Consider the following 21,370-nt stretch of genomic DNA (forward strand, 5'->3'; position numbering starts at 1 on the left):
TGCACATATTGATTCAGACAGAGGAACTCATTTTACTGATTTGGTTTTATCTCAGATATATTCTTGTTTGAGAATCACTCCCAAATTTCATGTACTGTATCGTCCCTAGAGCTCAGGCTAAGTAGATGAAGAGATCTTAGAAATATGATTGGCAAACTGTGCAGAGACTCATTAAAAAAAGGCCTGAAATTCTCCCTCTGGCCCTATTTTATCTTAGTAGCAGGCCCAGGGGAGATCTACACATCTCACATTTGAGATGCTTTTTGGACATCCCTCTATCCAGGCTAAGCATTTTTCTCCTGCATACACATCACTACTAAGGGGAAACACTTCCATTGCTTCACATATACAGGACTTACAGATCAAATTGTGAGAACTCCATGAATCCGGAGCTGCTGTACTAGTAGGTCCTATAGAATTCTTGCTCCATGACCTACACCCAGGTGGCAAGGTGTATATTAAGAACTTCCAGCACAGTGGAGGAACTCAGCCTGCCTGGGAAAATCCATTCCAAGTTCTGTTTACCACTCCAACAGCTATCAAAATTGGAGAAAAGGACTCTTGGATTCATTGCTCACATGTAAAGAGAGTATCTTCTGCAGACACTGAGTGACTGTATCCTGTCACACTTATTGTATTTGCTGATAGTTTGTTTTGAGATTTTATTGTGTTTTTAAGTTCACATATTGATCTAATCTAATATATTCTGTTATATTATATTACTTTAAGTTACTGTGTTTTGGCTATTATCTATATGTTGTTACACTGTTTTTATTTGTACCATCCTACTATCTTTATTTGTACTATCCTATGTCTGGACTGGAGTTAATACCATTGTAAAATCCCATAGTCTAGTTGGGCAAATCCTTTCTGTGGCATAGCCATAGGTCCTTATGGATACTGGGTTTGCCACCAGATCCACTGAGGTCACATATTGCCTATATAGTCTTTTATGCCTTTTTGCCTTTGTTGTTGATGATGAATGTACTCCATCAAACTGGTTATAACCTGAATCAGTAACCTTTGGAGGATTTTATGAGCTCTTATGGTTTGGGGGATTTTGGTACTTGGAATGTGCATTAGCTTTTGCACTACTGTTTTTTATAAAGTGGTTACCTGGTAAATAATTATGTACACTCATACTGTGGATTATGGCCAAGTTAAAAGGCAAGATATCATTTTTGAGAGAGAAATCTGTGTTGTGCCTCTGCTTGGCTGACACTTTGTCACATGGAATATGAATTATGAATTTTTAAAAATTTTATTAGTTTTTCCTTTTATGTGCAATAGGACATTTGAATTTTCATTCCTATTTTATTTTTTTATACTTGTAGTACATACGCCAGTATTAATGGTTTTTTGATTTTTACTAAAATAAGTTTACAGTATCCATTAGTCCTAATATCAATGTATATCCAAAAGCTGGTTTTGTTCTCTTTCTCTTTTATTTCCCTCTCATCCCCAAATTATTGTAATTTCTCCTTAGAAAGTGTAGTATTGCATACACCTTCAGTAAGAGATCTTTAGAGATATAAGCTGGTGATGTGTAATGATTCATTGGGGACTAGGCACTTAAATCTGGGAGATTCCAATATGCTCGCCTCTCAATGGAATCACAGGAAGGATTGTGTGGATAGAATTTGCTCCCCAGGACTCTCTTACTCAGTATCCCATTTGTGTGTTTACCCTACATGCTAATGTAGGGAGGATATGTTTTGATGTAACCCCACCTCTTGCTCTCTTCTTCCCAGAACGAGGCTGTGGAGGCTGGAATGAGAGCTTGGCAAGAAAGTTTACTCACATGGTCATACTTAAACTTTGTATTTCTCCTTTATTTCTTCTACTTCAAGTGATTATTAATAAATTTTATAAAATACAATACTTGGAGTTGTTGATATTAATTTAAATCTTACAATATCCAATATAGTGTTTAGCATCTACCAAAGCTCACACTCAACTCTTATATTAATAGACACATATAAGCCAACTAAAACCACCTGAAACATTTAGAAATGATTTTACTGTTCAAGTTAAATGTTTATAGTTTCCAAGGTTCATAAGATTCAGTGTATTTCAAGTCCTCAATAGAATTTTCATAAAAGTAACTGAAAATAAGGAATACTATGAATATTTTACTCTAACTTGAAAAGAATATGCTGGACATATGGAGACTATTGATGGACACTACAATGAGGTAGGTTTTGAATTTGAATACTATATAATTTATTCACAAAAGCTGATAAAATTTGTAAATCATCTTGAATATAAATTTTTTGGGCAAGTTTCTCTCAGTTTTCTGATTTGTGAAAATGAGGATGTTGCTTTTTGGGCTCTCTAAGGTCCTTTAATCCTTGAGTCCATTATTTAAATCAAATAGCCCATGCATTTGAATATGGAGAGGATAATATTTTTTTAGTTGTACAAGTATTATGTAACAATGCCTAATTAAGTTTAGTAACATCTCCAATGAGGTGTAAAAATTTTGCTAATGTGCACTGTCATTATAATTACATGTAAATACTTGGACTCTATTTAAATTATTTATTTTTTTCAGTTAAATGTAGAAACAATTTTTGGCAATTGCTTTCTGACACTTCAGTATTCAGATTTTCTCCTTCCCTTCCTTCCACCCCCTCACTGAGGGGGTAAATAGTCTGATATAGGCTATACCATTGCTTTCATTCAATACATATTTCCATATTGTTCATGTCCATGATAGAATCCTGACACATATTATACATCAAATAAAAAACTCATGAAGGTAATAAAGTGAAGATGGCATGCTTTGATCTGCTATCAGACTCAATGGTTCCTTCTTTGGTTGAGGACAGCATTTTCCTTCATGATTGGACTCTAAAAACATTACTTTAAGATTATGTGAAAATTCATACCTTGCCATTTTCTTGCAGTCTTACTCTGAATACCAGAGTTTTGTTTTTCTAGATACAAGTTCAGTTTTTTAGGTATAACAACTTAATCTAATACTTCAGTGAACTTAAGTTTTCTAAAGTCAGATATGCTTAGCAAATGGGTGTTGGCTCTTTCAATTTCTTTGGGTACTAATTTCTAATGTGTTTTTATAGTTTCCAAAGCACAACATATTGGTATCCTCTTTTAGCCAGCGGTAACATTCCCAGGCCTGCAGAGGTTCACAGCTGACAAAAGTTCCTTATTTCAGTCTGTTTTAAGTGATATTAATGGGGACTATGTAAAGTTCTTTTGTTATCAATGCTGTCTTATTTAATTTTGTGCCCTCTGATAATGTTTCTCTGTACATTCCATTAGACATTATTTTCTTCTTAACTTTGAAAATGTTAGTTAAAATTATAATATTTGTTTGCAAAGTTACACATGGCTAAAGGGGTGCACCTCTAGCTTCCTTTTACTTCTCTAGATTGAAGGTAGGCTGTGATCAGAAGTCATTAAGTCATTAAGGCAGACGTAAGTGGAAGTCATTATCTTTATAGCCTGGGGTTAAAGAAATGATGCCCCAAAACCTATAATGCTTTCATTCCCCTGTCCCACTCCTACTTCTCCACTGCCTGATTTTGCTTGACTATTCACTTCAAAATTGACATCACGGTTTCTTTTCTTCATTTGGTATTAGCATTAGAGTAATGAGTTAAAATTACATACTTCATCTATATGAGATGCACTGCTGAGAACCAATTTTATAGCCATCAAATAGGTCATATGAGCATGTATCTGAAATTGAAAGGGACTTTAGAGGTCACCCAGTCCAATCAAAGCCAAGAAGTATCAAGAGACTTGCTCAGGATGCTACAGGTATCAAAGTCCACCACTAAAACTCCTGAATTTTATGTACAAGTTGACCAGAAATTCTTTTTTTATCTACCTGACTTTAAAAAGATGGTAAGATCATTATTAGATTATTCTAATTAAAAGTTAGACCTTTTTACATGATTTCACAAAATAGTAGGGCCCAAAGATTCATCATCTGATGGCCAAATTTTGGTGATGAACCTTGCCAGACTTACATAAGATGGCTCTTGGTGGGTGTGACCCTGAGCCTCACTTTCATTTTTAAACTGGGATAATAAAAGCATTGCACAGAGTTAATTGAGAGGAGTAGGCAAAATACTTTGTGAACCTGAAAGCACTATACAACTATGAACTAGAATTATTATTATTATTTTTAAACCCTTGTACGTCGGTGTATTGTCTCATAGGTGGAAGATTGGCAAGGGTGGGCAATGGGGGTCAAGTGACTTGCCCAGGGTCACACAGCTGGGAAGTAGCTAGAATTATTATTAATTTGATAGCATCTCCCAGACCTTGTGCTTTGTTGGCACAGGTATCCAGAATTGCCTCCTTTCCTGGATGAGGTCTCAGAAGAGGGTTAATTTATTAAATCCCAAGTGTCAAGAAACAAAATTAAAATAATGCTCCAATTTCTGAACATTGCCTTCACAATAAAATTTTGAGAAAATGACATTTGCCAAAAGAGGTCTCAATCCCCTTGCATTTCTTCTTTTAGTGATCCCTAGGTTCTATTGAGGTAAGGAGAGAAGTTCATCTATTAGAGGTCCAACCCCATCCAGCGATGAGGGCAGGGATCTATTCTCCTTTGTTTAGGAACTGGAATCTTTCTACCCTTTCCTGATGAGGAGTTTACTTTCAATTTCTCATAAGTCTTTTGATTAAAGACAATGGGTGTTTGTGTGCCTCTATGTGAGGGGCAGGCTAGCTGCCAAATTCTTTTTCTTTCCCTTTCTTTTTGGAGTTAGGAGGAGGGACTTTAAGCTTTTGTTAACTAGCTAAGAGACTGACGAAGCAAAGTAACATATCAGTAAGAGGAGTACTACCCAAGAGATAGGAACCAGAAAGGGCATTTTCTCTTGGTTAGAAGTAAGGTAAATATGGTGATCAACCAATGAAATTAAAAGTAAAGAAGGTTTCCCTGCTTTAAGACTCTCCCAAATCATTTCAACACAACTGCCATACTGATGCCCCTTAACTATCCTAAAATACATTTATAAACATACTTTAAAAGTATCTTTATTGAGATAATATATGTAGATGATATGAAAATATGCTAATAAATGAGAAATATTAGAAAAAGAACTATTTAGACTTGCAATTCTGAGGAAATAATCTTGTTTAAATCCAAAATAGAGGCTTTCAGAAGGCTTCTGCTGAAAGACAGAACAACATTTTCTCGGTTTGTGAAGAAGGCATAAGGGCTGATGATGGGAGCTGTTCAGCTAATTGTTTGGAACTTTGAGCAGAGAGTGGAGGTAAATCTGAGTAGTTCCTTCACATTGACCTCAGTGCTGCTAAGGGTTTGTCAAGTCGCTTCCCTACTCAAGAAGTTTTCACAGCTTCCTCTCACCTTGAGACTAAAATAGAAACTTCTGTTTGGGAATTAAAGCTCTGTGCTATGTGGCTCCCATCTATCCTTCCAGACCTCCAAACACATTATTAGTTCCCCTCACACATGCTACATTCTTGCCAAACTAGCCTACTAGCTGTTGGCATCCATGACTTTCCACCTCCTGATTCTTGCTTTGCCCAAGTCAGCTCTACCTCAGGCTATAAATGCTTCTCCTCCCTGCCTCCACTTTTTGGAAGCTCTAGTCCCTAGTAAGGTTCAGCCCCAAGTGTCATCTTCTCTAATAAAGTCTTCCTAATTTCCCCTAGTTAAGACATATTTTGTATTCCCATATCTGTGTGTCTGCTGTTTTGATTCCAGCAACATGTAAGCTCTTGGAGAAGAGGTTGTCTTATTTCTGGCTTTGAATCTCCAGTGCCTAGAAGTGAGTTAATAGTAAATGCTTGTTGAATTGAGGGAAAATAAGAGAACTACAGAACAGAAGGGAAACAGGGAAATTGGTTGAATTTTATATAATTACACCCCAGCAAGATTTACAAAGTATAACAATTGTACAACAGGGGTGCAGGGCAGCATTAGTATGACTCACCTGGAGCACTACTCCCTCAGGAAGACTACTTGATGCCAAGAAGGGCAGCTGCCCTCATCATCCCAGTCCCATCATGGAATCAAAGGCAGTGCCAAGAGGTGTTACAGAAGGGAGAATGATAAAAGATCTCCAAACCCCAACCTTTTGAAAGCAAGCAATATTTTTCTGTCTTCTAGACTTTTAGCACAAAGGACTGGTTTCTAATATCAACCTAATCAAGAGCTTATCTTTCACAAAGACAAATGGAGCCATGATTCCCTGTTTTTCTTTATTACAGGTTACCACCAAAAAAAGAAGGCGGCAAGGCACCAAATCTTCCCAGTTAATAGTGATGATGATGGTAGCTAATATTTCTCTACTCACGTAACCCTTAATAATTACTTTTCTATAGGCCTTTAAGGTTTACAAAACACTTGCATTGCCAAATTCCTTTGAGGTAGTTAGTACTAGTAGTATTATCTACATTTTACAGATAAAATCAGAGAAGTTTAAGAGGTTATATAACTAGTTAAGCATAGAAACAAGGGCTCCATCTAAGTCTTCTGCTGGGAAGATCAGCATACTTTCCATCATTCCATATCAATCTAGCAAAAAGTCACTTTTCCATTAAAAAGAAAAAGTTCTATTTCCTCATGTCTTTATGCAATAAAAATGTGCTTTATAAAAGGAAATAAATGATTAATTCCCAATAATTGGAAGGCAGTGTAAGATCACATTCATGCAATATCATGGAAATGTAACACTGCTCAAATTCTTCTTACTAAGGAGGCAGAATCAGGGAAAACAAACTACAGAATTTGAGTTTCTAATTCAAAATATTAAGAACTTTCTAGGGTCTCAGGGTAAAATGCATTCAACTTTCAGGCATAAATCTCCACTACAATGTTCCTGGCAAGTGGATAGCAAGTTTTCCATTAAAGATGTATAATGACTGAGTGTCACTGCTTCCTGAGGCAGCCCATTCCATTGTCTAATGGTTGTAACTGTTAGGAGTCCTTCCTTTGAGCTAAAATATTCCTCTCTGAAACTTCTGCCCTAATACTGTACTATAAGAACTCTGATCAGTGATTGCAATGATTGTCCATGATTGTAGAGGACTGATGATGATGAGGATGCATCTAGTTACCTTCCCACAGAGAGATCATAGCCTCAAGGTACAGAATGAGATATCTTTTTTGCATATGTCCAATACAGGAATTTATCTTGCTTGACTATGCATATGTTACAGTTTTGAGTTTTTTTTTGGTGGGGTGGTAAGAGATAAAATTGATTTTTGTTCATTGAAATACCTAAAATACAATTTTAAAAATGATCTCTTTCTCCTAAGTTATCAGAGCACATAAAAATGAAAGTAAAACTCCCCAAGCTACCCCAAAGTCTTAGAAATAAAGACACAATATATATTTATTCACAGTGATATTGTTATGCTATTTCTAGATTCTCCTTATTGATGACAATTTTAGCAAGCAACAGAAGAAACCTAGCAGAACCTACTGGATTTTTTTTATCTAAGGCTGCAAAAGAGATATGCTCTGGCTCCCGACTACTCCCCTCACCATCATTCTTCCTTCTATAACTTCTCTCACACTTTGGTAAAAGGTAATTACATATAATAAAAAGAGCTAAAGTGACCAGCAAAGATGTTAATACGAACCCAGGTAGAAGGGATGATTCTGCACAGACAGGCTACAGCAGGAGATGTTCTACCAATTCCCTCCAAAGTTCCTCATTTAAAGTCTCTTCTTAACCCCGCCTTCCTCTTTCTTGGGTCAGAAGGGAGTTACTGGAAACCACCCTCTTGCTGAGAAACACTGAACAAAAAAGAAAGCTATGCACTGCCCTTCCTGTTTATAAATATAATCTTATGATCCAGACTGGCTGATGAAATAGGGATGATGACACTTTTTGGAGGATTAGACCATGAAATTCAGGATCTAGTATATAGCAAGTAAGTTACCAATACTTAACCTCTCTAAGCCTGTTTTCTCACCTGTAAAATGTTTATAATAATACACTACTTAGCTGACTAGGTTGTTATGGATTGAAGTTCTTTATAAAACCTTAAATACAAGAAACGCAAACTGTTATTACCCAGTGTAATCTAGGTCTTATACCTTTCTCTTTGTTGTTTTTTTTTTTCTACCACTGAAACTTTCTACCAAAAGGAAAGGAGATATAATGATGGAAGAAGGAGAGGTGGAAAGAGAGAGAAGCATTAGGAAATATAAAGCATTAACAATTAGAATGAATCTCAGAGACTATCTAGTCTAACCCATATCTGAATATTTCTTCTTCCTTCCTTCTACTCTGTCTCACTCACATGAAGAGATGCACTTACTTTTTTTTTTTTTTTAATATTTTTAAACCCTTAACTTCTGTGTATTAGTTCCTTGGTGGAAGAGTGGTAAGGGTAGGCAATGGGGGTCAAGTGACTTGCCCAAGATCACACAGCTGGGAAGTGTCTGAGGCCAGAATTGAACCTAGGACCTCCCGTGCACTTACTTTTTTTTTTTTTTTTTTTACTGTCATGACCCCCTCTCTCTGTACTACACTTTATGCCAAGGCTAACCCCAATATCTGGACAAGTTTTCTCCTTCTATCCCTTCTCCTCCAGGAGACTGTTCTTTCGTGAACATAATCCTCCATAATCTCTCTCTCTACTGGCTCCTTCCCTCACGATTTATGAACATGCCTCTAATTCTCCCACCCTCAAAAAACTCTCACTTGACCCTTCTACCCCTGCTTTTGTCCTGTATCTCTTCTGCCTTTGTGGCTTAAACTTCTGGAAGTTATATACAATAAGTGTCTCTACTTCCTCTCATTTCCTTAACTCCCTTCAGTCTGGTTTCTAGCTTCATTATACCAAAGATGCTCCCTCCAGAGATCTAATTGCCACATCCAATGGCCTTTTCTCAATTTTCAGTTTCCTTATCCTCTCTGTAGCCTCTGACACTGTAAATCATCCTTTCCTCCTTGATTCTCTCTTCACTCTGGATTTTCAGGATATCACTCTCTTGGTTCTCCTCCTATCTGTCAGACTACTCCTTAGTCTCCTTTCCTAGATCCTTGTCCAGATAATGAACTCTTAACTGTAGGTGTCCTACAGGATTCTGCCCTGGGCCATCTTCTCTTCTCCCTCTATACCACTTCACTTGGTGACTTCATCAGCTCCCAAGGATTTAATTATTATCTCTAAGCTGATGATTCTCAAATCTACCTACCATAACTTCTCTGCTAATCTCCAATCTCCAACTACCTTTCAGACAATTTGAACTAAATAAATGTCAAGTAGTTATCTTAAATTCAATATATCCAAAACTGAACTCATTATCTTTTCCTCTAAACTCTCTCCCCACCTCCCCTCCTAAATTTCTTTAGTGTAGAAGGTAAGAACATTCTTCTAGTTGGCTAGACTCACAACCTAGGTGTCATCCTTTACTCCTCAGCATCTCTTCCCCACCCCCCCTCCCAATATCCAAACTGGTGCCAAAAGCCTGTTGATTTAATCTTTTATATCTTTTGAATATGCTCCCCTTTCCTCAGACACTGCCATCACTCTAGTGCAGGCCCTCGTCATCTCATGCCTGGATTATTCCAATAGTTTGCTGGCAAATTGGCCAGTCTCAGGCCTCTCCCACTCCAATGCATCCCCATTCAGCTGCCAAAGCCATTTTCCTAAAGCACAGGCCTGACCTCCCTATTCAATAAACTCCCTAAGACTTCTGGGATTAAATACAAAAATTCTCTGTTTGGTATTCAAAGATCTTTATAACCTAGTTACTCTCCACTCTTCTCCACCCCACTTATAGTTTTCTTACAACTTATACATTGGTCTCTTGGCTGTTCCATGAACTAGATACTCCAGTTCTAAGCTCTAGCCATATTCAACCAAAAACTGAGCATAATCTTTGTCAACTTGTAGCCTAATAAGATTCGATGACCTCCAGTATAGTTAGCTTGAAGATGAAAGCCTCAAGTTTGACCTTGTCACGTGAGAGTTTCTCCCTGAAGGAAAGTCCAACTCCAGGAGTCTCAGACTAACAATAGACCTTAAAGTACTTTAAGTGGGGATGGACAATCATCAGGAGTGTTTTTTGTCCCAATGGTTTCTTCCCTTAAAGTCCTTTACCTAGGTGGCCCAGCCCCTTAGCTGGATCTTTCCCTTTTGTGTCCATTGTAAAGCACCAGTTCCTCATTTTCCTTTGTTGCCATTGCAAAGCCAATCAACTCATATTCAGTCCCCAGGTCTCCGAAAAAGGTATTTAAGCTTCCTAACTTTAATGTTGACTACAAGGAACACATACAGAGTAAAGGTAAGGGGTTGGAGCAGAATCTATTATGCTTCAGCTAAAGTTAAAAAAAAAAACAAACAAAAAAAGCTCATTGCTCTTGCTGCCTTGGGATACAAAGCCTTGTATGTCCTGTCATTGGTTCTGCTGCCACTCACTTTGCTCAGGGTGCTCCTTCTCCTGTTACCTGTGGGCTTCTGGGTAACTTTTTGTGTAGTTCTAGGATGGAAGAAATAACTTAATGTAGTTTCTCATTAGGTTTCTTGTCATTATTTGGGTAGTATAAACTTGTAGGCAGGAATTTCTATTTTGCTTCAGGTGCTGGAATGCTACTAAACAAAGTCACTCAAGAGTGCAGACCATCACAAATTAATGTTATCTAATTTCACTGCTGCATGGCCATCTTTACACTTTCCACAATCTATATGCTAAATTGTGCTCCCCATCCCCAACTCCTTCTGCCAAGCCCCTTGTCCCATTCCCTGCTTCCTACTTTCCTGAAAAAATTTGGTTCATTGGTTGTACACTTTTTCTTCCCTAAACCACACTTCAAATCTTTCTACACTGTCCGTCATTATTTCCTCCTTTAATCTGAGGAAGAGGTTGTCCTTCTTGTCTTTGCCAAGCCTTCAATCCTTATGGCATGGAGAATGCCTATTCTCAATTCGATTCCTGGCTGTCTCCTTAGAAGCTTGCCCTCTCAATTATTCCTTGCCTTTTTAAAAAAATCTTCTGGTTCCTTCACTGACCCCTATCCATCTGTACCAGCTTATCCAATTTCCCAAAACCCCTCCACTCAACCTGCCTTCTTCCTTTCACAAAATGAGAGAAAGAACCACTTATATTCTGTCTTTATCTCCTCTCCTTTTATTCACTACTTGACTGCAACTGCTCTCTTCACAGTTACCAGTGATCTCTTAATTGATAAATCCAATGGCTTAACTAAAAAAATTCAATGGTTTTTTTCTCATTCTCCATTTTATCTGATCTCTCTCTGCAGCTTTTGACACTGTGGACAACTCTAAACTCCTGGATATTCTCTGCTTTCTTGACTTCTGTGATTCTGGGATTTTTTAGTTCTTACCTGACTGTTTTGTTTCAGTCTCCTTTACTGGATCATCATTCCATCTCCTGCCCACTGTGTTTTGGCATCCTTCAAGATTCAATGCTGCTCTACTTCTCTTCTGTTTACTCTCCTCCTTCCACCTCCCATTAGGATCTCATCATTCCCAAGGGGTCAATTATCATCTTTATGCAGATGACTCTCAAATCTATATATTCATTCCAAGTCTTCTGAACTCCAGTCCTACACTAACAACTGTCTGCTGGATGTTTCTATCCAAATGTCCTGTTATCTTAACTTAAAATGTCCCCAAACAGAATTTGTTATTTACTCAAACTCGTTTCTCCTCTGAACTTTCCTATTTCTGTAAGGGGCACTACTATACTCTTGAGTTACACAAGTTTAAAATTTTAGAATTTAAAATCATCAGTTCCTCAGTCTTCCTCATCCCTGCCCACATCTAATCAGTTGCCAAGTCATTCATTCTACCTCTCCAATATCTTCATCATCCATCTGTCTCCATTCGTAACCACTAATCTAGTTCAAGCCCTCATCACATCTCACCTAGCCCACTTCTTCAGCCTCTTAAATGATATTACTGCTTCCAGTCTTTCTCATTAACGAACTATTCTCTATATAAGGTAACAAAATAAGACTTCCCAAGCATAGGCCACTCATCTATTGAAAAATGTTTAGTGTCTCCCTTTTGCTACTGTGTAGGATAAAAATATGAACTTGTCAACTTGGCATTTAAAGACCTCCACAATAGGTCTTCCACATTCTTTTCCAGACATTTTGTATTATTATTCTTCACTCATACTATGGTTGCACACAAGCTGGTCTACTATGGAGAACTCCAACTTAATAAAGGATCATAGATTTAGAGTTGGAAAGTGCCTCAAAAAAGGAGGATTCATGGAGGAAAGATAACGAATACTGGTTTAGACAACTGAGTTTGAGACAGTTCTAGAAGAGAGGTCAGCAAACTATAGCCCTTGAGTCAAATCTACTGCCCTGTTTTTTAGCTGAAGAGTCCTCTAGTCCAACTCTCTTAATTTACAGATGAGGAAATTGAAAGTTAGACAAGTATGATGACTTGCCCCAAAATTACCCAGATAGTAAATGTTAAAGATAGGATTTGAATCTAGTTTCTTGACTCCAAAGCTAATGTTCTTTCTACTGTACCACCCTGCCTCCAGAACATGCCATCTCCCAGTTCTGCCCCTTTGCTTAAGGTTGCCTTGTTTGCCTGGAATACACCACCTTTTGCATCCATCCCTAGGAACTCCTAGTTTTCTTCAAGGCTCAGTTTAGGTTGTACCTCTTATATGAAGCCATTCCTGACTTCAGGTGATAGTACCTGCTTCTACCTAAAGTTACTTTGTATTGAACTTAATCTTTGTTCATGCTATATCTCTGCAGTAGAATGCAAGTTGCTTAAGGGCAAGGACAATGTCATTTTTTTCCTTTGTAATCCTGGCATCTTGTTTCAGATTTAATCTATGTCTGAATTGTTGAACTGAATTGAACAAGGATTCCTTCTCCAATATTCCTTAAAGTAGCATTTGATGGAAAATCCACTAGTGATAAGGAACTTACTACAATCTAAGGGTAGGTAATTTCATTTTTGGACAGTTCCATTTGTTAGAAAGTCTTCCCTCATTAAAGAGAAAGGTAAGGAGAAGAGAATAAGCATTTATTTGTACCTACTATGTGCCAGGTACTGCACTAAGCTTTACAAATATCTCATTTGGACAATAAGGAAAAAGACTTGTACAAAAATATTTATAGCCACACTCTTTGTGGTTGCAAAAAATTGGAAAATGAGAGAATGTCCTTCAATTGGGGAAAGGCTGAGCAAATTGTGGTATCTGTTTGGTGATGGGATACTATTGCACTCAAAGGAATAAAGAACTGGAGGAATTCCATGTGAAATGGAATGATCTCCAGGAATTGATGCAGAGTGAAAGGAGCAGAACCAGGAGAACATTATACACAGAGGCTGATACACTGTGGTACAATTGAAAATAATGGACTTCTCTTCTAGCAGCAATGCAAGAATCCAGAGCAAGGCTGAGGGACTTATGAGAAAGAAAACTAGCCACATTCAAAGGAAGAACTGTGGGAGGAGAAATACAGAGGAAAAACAACTGCTTGAACACATGGGCTGATGGGGATATTATTGGGGATGAAGACACTAAACGATAACTCTAGTCCAACTATCAATAATATGGAATTAGGTCTTAATCAATGATACATGTAAAACCCAGTGGAACTGTGCATCAGCTAAGGGGGGTTTGGGAAGAGGGAAAGAACATGAAACATGTAACTATGGTAAAATATTCAAAATAAAAATAAAAATATAGTTAAAAAAATAAATATTTCCATAAAAAACACAAATATCTCATTTGATCTTCAACAACTCGGTGAAGTTAAGTGTGGTTATTACTTCTATTTTTACAGCTGAGAAAAGTGACTTGTGAAGAGTCACACATATATCAAGTATCTGAGACTGGATTTGAATCAGGTTTTCCTTATTCAGATCTAGTACTCTACCTATTGTGCCACTTGGAAAGTACCCATTCAGTCTTTTTACTACAAGGGAAGGACTATTAGTCACATTTCCCCCTGGTTTGTACTCATGTGCCAGAGATACTATGAGAATTGAATAAATATTTGTTGTGAAGGACAGGATGGTCAAAGGGAAGGTGATGATGAAGATCCAGAGACTGGGGAGATACAGACAAGGAAGACAATATGAGGAAGTTCTAGGATATGATGAAATTCCTAGATGAAATAGCAACAGAAAAAGGAAGTAAAAGAAAAAGAAAAGAGAGTAGGTAGGTGAATGGAAGGTCATAGAATCAAGAGCTGGAAGGGACCTTTCAGTAACATCTAGTGATAAGAAACTGATGCATTTCCAGACTTAGGTAAAAAGATAATAATAATGATGATGCTAATTGATGACAATAGCTGGTATTTATATAGCACTTCTGCAATTTGTATATCACTTTACACTTTACAAGTGAGGTAGATCATATTATTTCCATTTTATGGTAAGGAAAATGAGAGAGGTTAACAGACTTGCTTAAGGTCAGGCAAAGAAGCATTTATTAAGTTCCTACTATGAGCCAGGCACTCTGCTTATTGCTAGGGTCTGAGACAAAATTCCAAATCAAGCGATTCTGTCTCCAAGCCCCACTATCATTAGCCTACTTATTTGCCCCTGAAGACGGTGGAAACTTTTAGCCTGGGTAAGGAAGGAAAAATAAAGATACTGAGAAGATGTTGGGCAGGGAAGGGAGTGAGGTGAGATAAGGACGAAGGGATGGTCACTGATTTAGAGATGAAGAAGCTCATCGAAGTTAACTAGTTCAACATCCAAAGTTTTATAGACGAGGAAACTGCGGCTCAGGAAAGTGACGTCCGAAGACGCAGGATAGTAAATAGCAAAGTCAGTATTTGAACACAGGTCCTCTGACTCCAATCCAGTCCTCTTTCCACTGCAGCACGCCACAAGATGATGAAATTCTAGGGTTTAGCCAGATGGCTAAGAGGAGGAATCTTAACAGCTGCTATTTCAACAGCCCTTTTCGTCGATTATTCCATAGGATGAGGAAGAAATTGCAGGGACAGGAGGAGGAGCAGGAGGCAAGGGATAAGGGGTAAATGCCGGGGCTGCGGCCAAGAGGAGGCGGGTTGGGGGAGTACGGGAGGGGGGGGGCAATGGGTTGGGCAGTGACCACGGTTGGACCTTCCCTTTCTTTCCCTCCCCATGGGATCCTGGCGGGACCAGCTGGTGGAAAGATCCCAGTGGCTTCCCACCCCAGCAGCTTCGGCCCTTGATACCAGTTGGGCCTCCACGTACCCTCCCGTCCCGACTCACTCAGTCCCTCCCGGCTCGTGGTTCCAGCACCGCAGCAGCCGCCGCTACCCGCCTCAGTGACAGCGGGGTCGTGCGTGCAGCTGTACTGCGGTCCGGCCGGAAACAGCTTCCGGGGCTGCTTGGCCGGTGATTGGCTTGGCGAGTGGAGGGCAAGGCGGGGCCTAGTTGGCTAGAGAAAGGCTTTGCGGCTTTGTGAAGTGCCCGACCCTCTCCTCCCTCACCCCGAGTTCTTAACTGGGTGGGGTGAATCCTCGTATACAGACGGAACCAACTTTTCGAGTGTAAGGGCTGTACCCGGATCCTGAGTTCTTGGGACAGAGCGCTTCCAGTGCGGGTGGAGATCCGGCTCCCGGCCTTGGGGCTGATTCTAGGGTCTAAGGTGAGGGTGAAAAAGCGGGTGGCAGCGCGGTCTGTGGGTCCCTTCCCCGCCCCGGCCCCTTGTCCTTTGCTTCCCGGACCCTCATTCCAGTCCCCGTCTCGACCGCTTCTCCTCGTCCGGGTTCCTCTTACCTGTTCAGCACCTGCTCCCGAGGTCTCAAGCTTGTTTCTTTCCAGCCAATGCCCTCTTTTCTCTGTCACCTGGCTTTATTAGCATGGAGATTTCAGCTCAAATTCTCCCGCAGACACTTAATAGTTGTGTGATCCAGTACAAGTCACGGAGTCTTTGTTTTTCAACCTCAGTTTTCTCATCTGTAAAATGGGTGAGAATAGTAATAGCTATCTCAGGGTTATTTTGAAGGTCGGATGAAACAATCTTGATTGTAAAACCATTTGCATATCTTATAGTGACATATAAATGCTACTTTGCTCCCTACCTAGATCTCCTTTTCTCAGCTTTTTGCGTTTTTTTCCCTGTTTCCTTTCCCTGTCTCAGTTCTCATTCCTTATTCTTTTTCTTTCCTCCCCACTTCCTGTGTTCCCCTTGCTTCCTCTCATCCATTCCTTGCACCTTGACTTCATTTCAGCTCCCACTGGTTGCCTTCTTGTCTTTGCCCTCCTTCCATGCCTATCTTTTGCCCCTATTCTGCATCTTAGCTTTTCCCTTTTCCACCTTTTTTCTCCTGCACTTCCCACAGAGTCACTTAACAGCTGAATGACCTTAGCCAATCACTTTCCCCACTCTGTTACTCCATATATAGAAGGGAATAATAATAATCATAGTTCTCTCTCAGTCTCCTCTGCTAGCTCATCATCCCTAGGCTCTGTTCTGGATCCTCTTCTTTTTTCTGTATGTTCTATCTACTGTACCACCTCCCTGCATTAGAAATGCATCCTTTTTGCAGATGACTTGCAGATATCTATATCTATATCTATTTATCTATCTATCTATCTATCTATCTATCTATCTATCTATCTATCGCCAGCCCTAGTCTATCTCCTGAGCACAGACAACTTTTTGGACATTTCATCCAGAATGGTCTATAACAGAGATCAGCAAACTATGGCCTGTGGATCATCTGGGAAAAATGAAAAAACCATTCTTACCTCTTGGATCATATAAAAACAGGCTAGCAGGTTTAGCCCAAAGGCTATAATTTTCTGATCCTTGTTCTAGAGACATCTCAAACTCAAATGTCCAAAGTAGTATTCATTCTTTCTCTCCCCTCCTACCCAATCATCCTCTTTACTGAACTTTACTATTCTGTTAAGGGCACCACTCTTCTTCAAGTGTCCCAGGTTTGTAATTCCAGTGTCATCTTCAGCTCTTCATTCTCATCCTTCCTATTCAATTTATTGCTAAATTTTGTTGTTTCTATTTTAACAATATGTCTCAGGCTTCCATTACTTCTTTCCTGAACTTTTGCAGTGACTTCCTAATTGTACTCCAAAGTGATTTTCCTTAAGTGTTGTAAAGGTTAAAATTAATGGTTGGACAATGATTATATGAAATTATGTGGTCTCCAGTATTTATTATATTTTGAGTCAGAAATTTATTTACAAATAGAGAGGAAACAATAAAGAAGAGAAATATGAGAGGGATAGAGAAGTTATCTATCCTATCAACCTAAATGTTTTGCTCCGGGTCTGCTTAATCCAGGCAGAGATTAATTAGCTCTCAACCAGGAAAGCTGGTAGTGAGTGAGTAACCACACATCTTCCAAGATGGAAGCTAGTCTCTCCAGAAGCTAGGAAAGGGGTGAGCCTTTTACTCACCCAACAAAGTAATTCAAGAGTCAGAGTCCAAGCAGAAGCTGAGCTCCTGATCCAAGCCATAGTCTCCAGCGAAGCTCCCTCAAAGATAAGACTATCTTCTCAAAGACAATCTGTTCTGAAGAAGTTTGGGGCTTGCTTTTTATGGTGACTTCTTGACCCTTTCTCCCTTCACAGGGGCCAGTCTCAGATTCCAAATTATCTAGCATTTTCCAGGGAGCAGTGTCTTTAAGATCGACTTCTCGATTTCTGAAGGTTAAGTTCTCATCAAAAAGATTCACAGATTCCCATTTGATTGAATTTCTAAGGGTGTGAATTCTCTTAAGTACCTTGCTAGCTTCTCACCTAGTACTAAGTGGGGTGTTTAATCTTTTGTTGATTCAATTCAAAAGTAGACAAGGGGGAGCTAATCCTGTCTTCAGTCTAGTGAAGTACTTAGTAGGGATACTTAAGTTAGTGTTAATTCAGGATAGAAAATAGAGTAAAGAATTCTCTTTCACAGTGTAGAACTGACCACCTTACTCCCTGGTTCCATAAACTTCAATGCCTTCATATTTATTCCAGCATAAAGTATAAGCTCCATTGGTCTTTCAAATCCTTTTACAACTTCTCATCAATTTACCTTTCTAACCTTATTCTACTTTATTTGTATCTCCACATTCTATTATCTAGGGCAGCTTTGGTGAACCTTTTCCGAGTTCTAGTGCGCAGAGGGCAAATTCAGGCTTGTCTGTGAGCCCCCCACATTATTGGAGAGAGTTGAGGGAGGAAGTGCTTGCTTTGGGTGGCTGGACAAAAGGGCATGGCATGCAAAAAATGTCCATGGGTGCTGGGAAGAAGGGTAATAGAGCAACTCCCTGAGTGCCAGCTCTGCAAGCATGCCACATCTTTGGCAACGCTGATCTAGAGTCACATTTCTCATGGCATTTGCTTCATCTCACATCTCCAAGCTTTTCTACTGCCTGTCTCCATACCTTGGAAAGTGCTCCTTCACTGTCACTTCATCAAATTCTCTATTTCCTTTAAGGCAGTACTCAAGTAACACCGTCATTTAGCCTTTTCTGATCTTTCTCATCAATTCAGGATGTTATTGTTAGAGTAAAAAAAAAAAAACCTGTAACCTTTCTTTCTCTCTTCCTTTCTTCTCGTTTCCTCTACTCCCCCCCCCCTTCTTTATTTCTGTTCACTACTTCTTTCTCTCTGTGCTTGAATCCCATTAATTTTTCTGACATGACTGTTACTTCATTGGTTAAAGAGTCCATTTTACCCAACTTGTAACTGACCAAGAATCCATTCTGCAACAACTTCAACTGAAAGTTTTCCAGCCTTTGATCAAAGAGCTCTAGTGAGTGAGAACTCACTACTTCTCAAAGCAGCCTTTTTTACCTTTGTGCAGCTGTAATTGCTAAGAAATTTCTCCTTACATCACAACTCTTCTCCTTGGCAATTTCTACTTTTTTCTCCTACAGACAGTATAAATTTGATTTGTTTCCCATGGCAGTCCCTCAGCTATTTGCTCACAGCTATCTTATAACCCTCTAAGTTTTTTGTACTCCTTTAGGCTAAACATCCTCAGTTGTTTCAGCCAAACCTTGTATGACATATTATCTAGTTCTCTTACTGTCCTGGTAACATTCTTCTGGAAGCTCTTCATATTATCTATATCTTTCATAAAATGTGGTAGTTGGGAATTGAACACAATGTTCCAGCTGTTGTCTAGCATAGAGTATAGCAAAAATCTTGCTTCCTTTGTTCTGCTCTCCCTGTCTTTGAGTTAGTCTATAGAAAAAAATACATTAAAAAATAATGGAATCAAGAGCTGGTTTTGCATCATGACTGCCTCTGTTGCCTGTGCCCTTTTTCAAGTTAGTTAACTTTTTTAGACCTCAGTTTCCCTCTCAGTAAAATAACTTTGATAACTTAAAAGGGCCTTTTTAGTTTTAAATCTATGATACTATAGTTATTTTTTACTTTTATTTGTCTTATTGATGTGTTGTTCATTTTATTATTACCCCAACTTTTTTTCCATTATAGCAGTCATCTAGCCATGCCTCCCACTTATTGTAACTGCAAAGTTGATTTTTTAAAATCCTAGTTTGGAATTCTATATTTACCCTGATTAAATTTCATTTTATTTAAAAAAAACAAATAGATTATAGGTTGAAATTCCTGTCAGTTTTCTTTCTGTTCTATGACTACAGGCTACACCCTTAAATCTTGGCTCTTGAATGTTAATGGTTTATGATAGGGCAAAGACAAAAGATCGTAGGTGAATAATAATAACTTAGCACATATAGAGAGCTTTAAGTTCTACAAAACACTTTATAAATGTCTCCAATGGTCTGTACAATAGCACTCTAGTAGGTGTTATTATTGCCCCTATTTTATAGATAAGTAAACTGAAGCTGAGAGAAGTTTCAAGTTGTCCAGGATCATATATCTGTTAAGTGTCTGAGAAGATTTTAACTCAGAGCTTCCTGACTCTAGGGCAATACTCTATCTATTTTATCATGGTGTCTCTTAACAAAGTGTTAATTAAAATGTATTTTCAGGGAGCAGCTGGGTAGCTCAGTGGTTTGAGAGCCAGGCCTAGAGACAGAGGTCCTAGGTTCAAATCTGTCCTCAGACACTTCCCATCTGTGTGACCCTGGGCAAGTCACTTGACCCCCATTACTTAGCCTTACCACTTCTGCCTTGCAACTAATACACAGTATTGATTCTAAGATGGAAGGTAAGAGTTAAAAAAATGTATTTTGAATCCAGTATTGCTTTTGGAAAGGTGAAGGTCTGGACCTATGATTTCATTGGCATAGGGAACTTCCTCTATCGATGCTGTAACTTCTCTTCCATTTATAGTTTTACATTGTTGTCTAGAGTACTGAAAGATCATATGATTTGCTCAAGGTCACAGAACCGGTATGTTTTAGAAGCAGGACTTGAATCCAAGTCTTCCAGGCTATGAGACCAGTCATTTATTCCCTCTGTTATTTTGCCATTCCCTTTTTGGATCGACAATTTAAATTGCCCACTTTCTGATGGTGGGTCAGTCATTAAAATATGACACAATGCTCTTCACCCAATAAAGGCTTGCTTAAAGGATTAAATTTTTAATTAAATTGATTTGAATTGTTGGGAGGTTGACATACAATTTGTGCAGTGTTTTGTAGAGTGAGACAACTAAGAAAAAACCCATACTCTTTTTAGAATCATTACTCTCCCCTATGAATTATCATGATGCAGCCAAATTAGCCTTTTCAATATACCTCATACATGACATTCAATCTGCCATCCCTTTGATTTTGCATTGCATGTTCCCCATGCCTGGAATGCTGTCCTATCCTTTTTTTTTAAATTTAAACATTTATTAATAATCATTTTTAACATGGTTACATGATTCATGCTCCTACTTTCCCCTTCACCCCGTGCACTCCCCTCACCCATGGCCGAACGCACATTTCCACTGGTTTTAACATGTGTCCTTGATCAAGACCTATTTCCAAATTGTTGGTGGTTGCATTGGTGTGGTAGTTTCGAGTCCACATCCTCAATCATGTCCACCCCGACCCATGCGTTCAAGCAGTTGCTTTTCTTATATGTTTCTTCTCCTGCAGTCCTTCCTCTGAATGTGGGTAGCGTCTTTTCCATAAATCCCTCAGAGGTGTCCTGGGTCATTGCATTGCTGCTGGTACAGAAGCCCATTACATTCTATTTTACCACAGTATATCAGTCTCTGTGTACAGTGTTCTTCTGGCTCTGCTCCTTTCGCTCTGCATCAGTTCCTGGAGGTCTCTCCAGTTCGCCTGGAACTCCTCCAGTTTATTATTCCTTTTAGCACAATAGTATTCCATCACCCGCATATACCACAGTTTGTTCAGCCATTCCCCAATTGAAGGACTTTTCCAGTTTGTTGCCACCACAAAAAGTGCAACTATAAATATTTTCGTACAAGTCTGTTTATCTATGATCTCTTTGGGGTACAAACCCAACAATGGTATGGCTGGATCAAAGGGCAGGCATTCTTTTATAGCCCTTTGAGCAT

At 38.9% G+C, this 21,370-nt stretch overlaps 2 protein-coding genes across 2 annotated transcripts in view; one reads left to right on the top strand and one right to left on the bottom strand.

Moving 5' to 3' along the window:
* WARS1 (tryptophanyl-tRNA synthetase 1) overlaps positions 1-15,241 on the bottom strand; it is a 49,402-nt gene extending 34,161 nt beyond the window's left edge. Inside the window, exon 1 of the mRNA XM_044664600.1 lies at positions 15,181-15,241. The gene's annotated coding sequence lies outside the window, so the exon portion shown is untranslated. The remainder of the gene's footprint in view (positions 1-15,180) is intronic.
* Positions 15,242-15,519: 278 nt separating this feature from the next.
* The window catches only part of WDR25 (WD repeat domain 25), a 258,117-nt gene continuing 252,266 nt past the window's right edge, over positions 15,520-21,370 (top strand). The window contains exon 1 of the mRNA XM_044664601.1: positions 15,520-15,559. The gene's annotated coding sequence lies outside the window, so the exon portion shown is untranslated. The remainder of the gene's footprint in view (positions 15,560-21,370) is intronic.

Source organism: Gracilinanus agilis, chromosome 2 (genome assembly GCF_016433145.1).
Source record: "Gracilinanus agilis isolate LMUSP501 chromosome 2, AgileGrace, whole genome shotgun sequence".
Lineage (NCBI taxonomy): Eukaryota > Metazoa > Chordata > Mammalia > Didelphimorphia > Didelphidae > Gracilinanus > Gracilinanus agilis.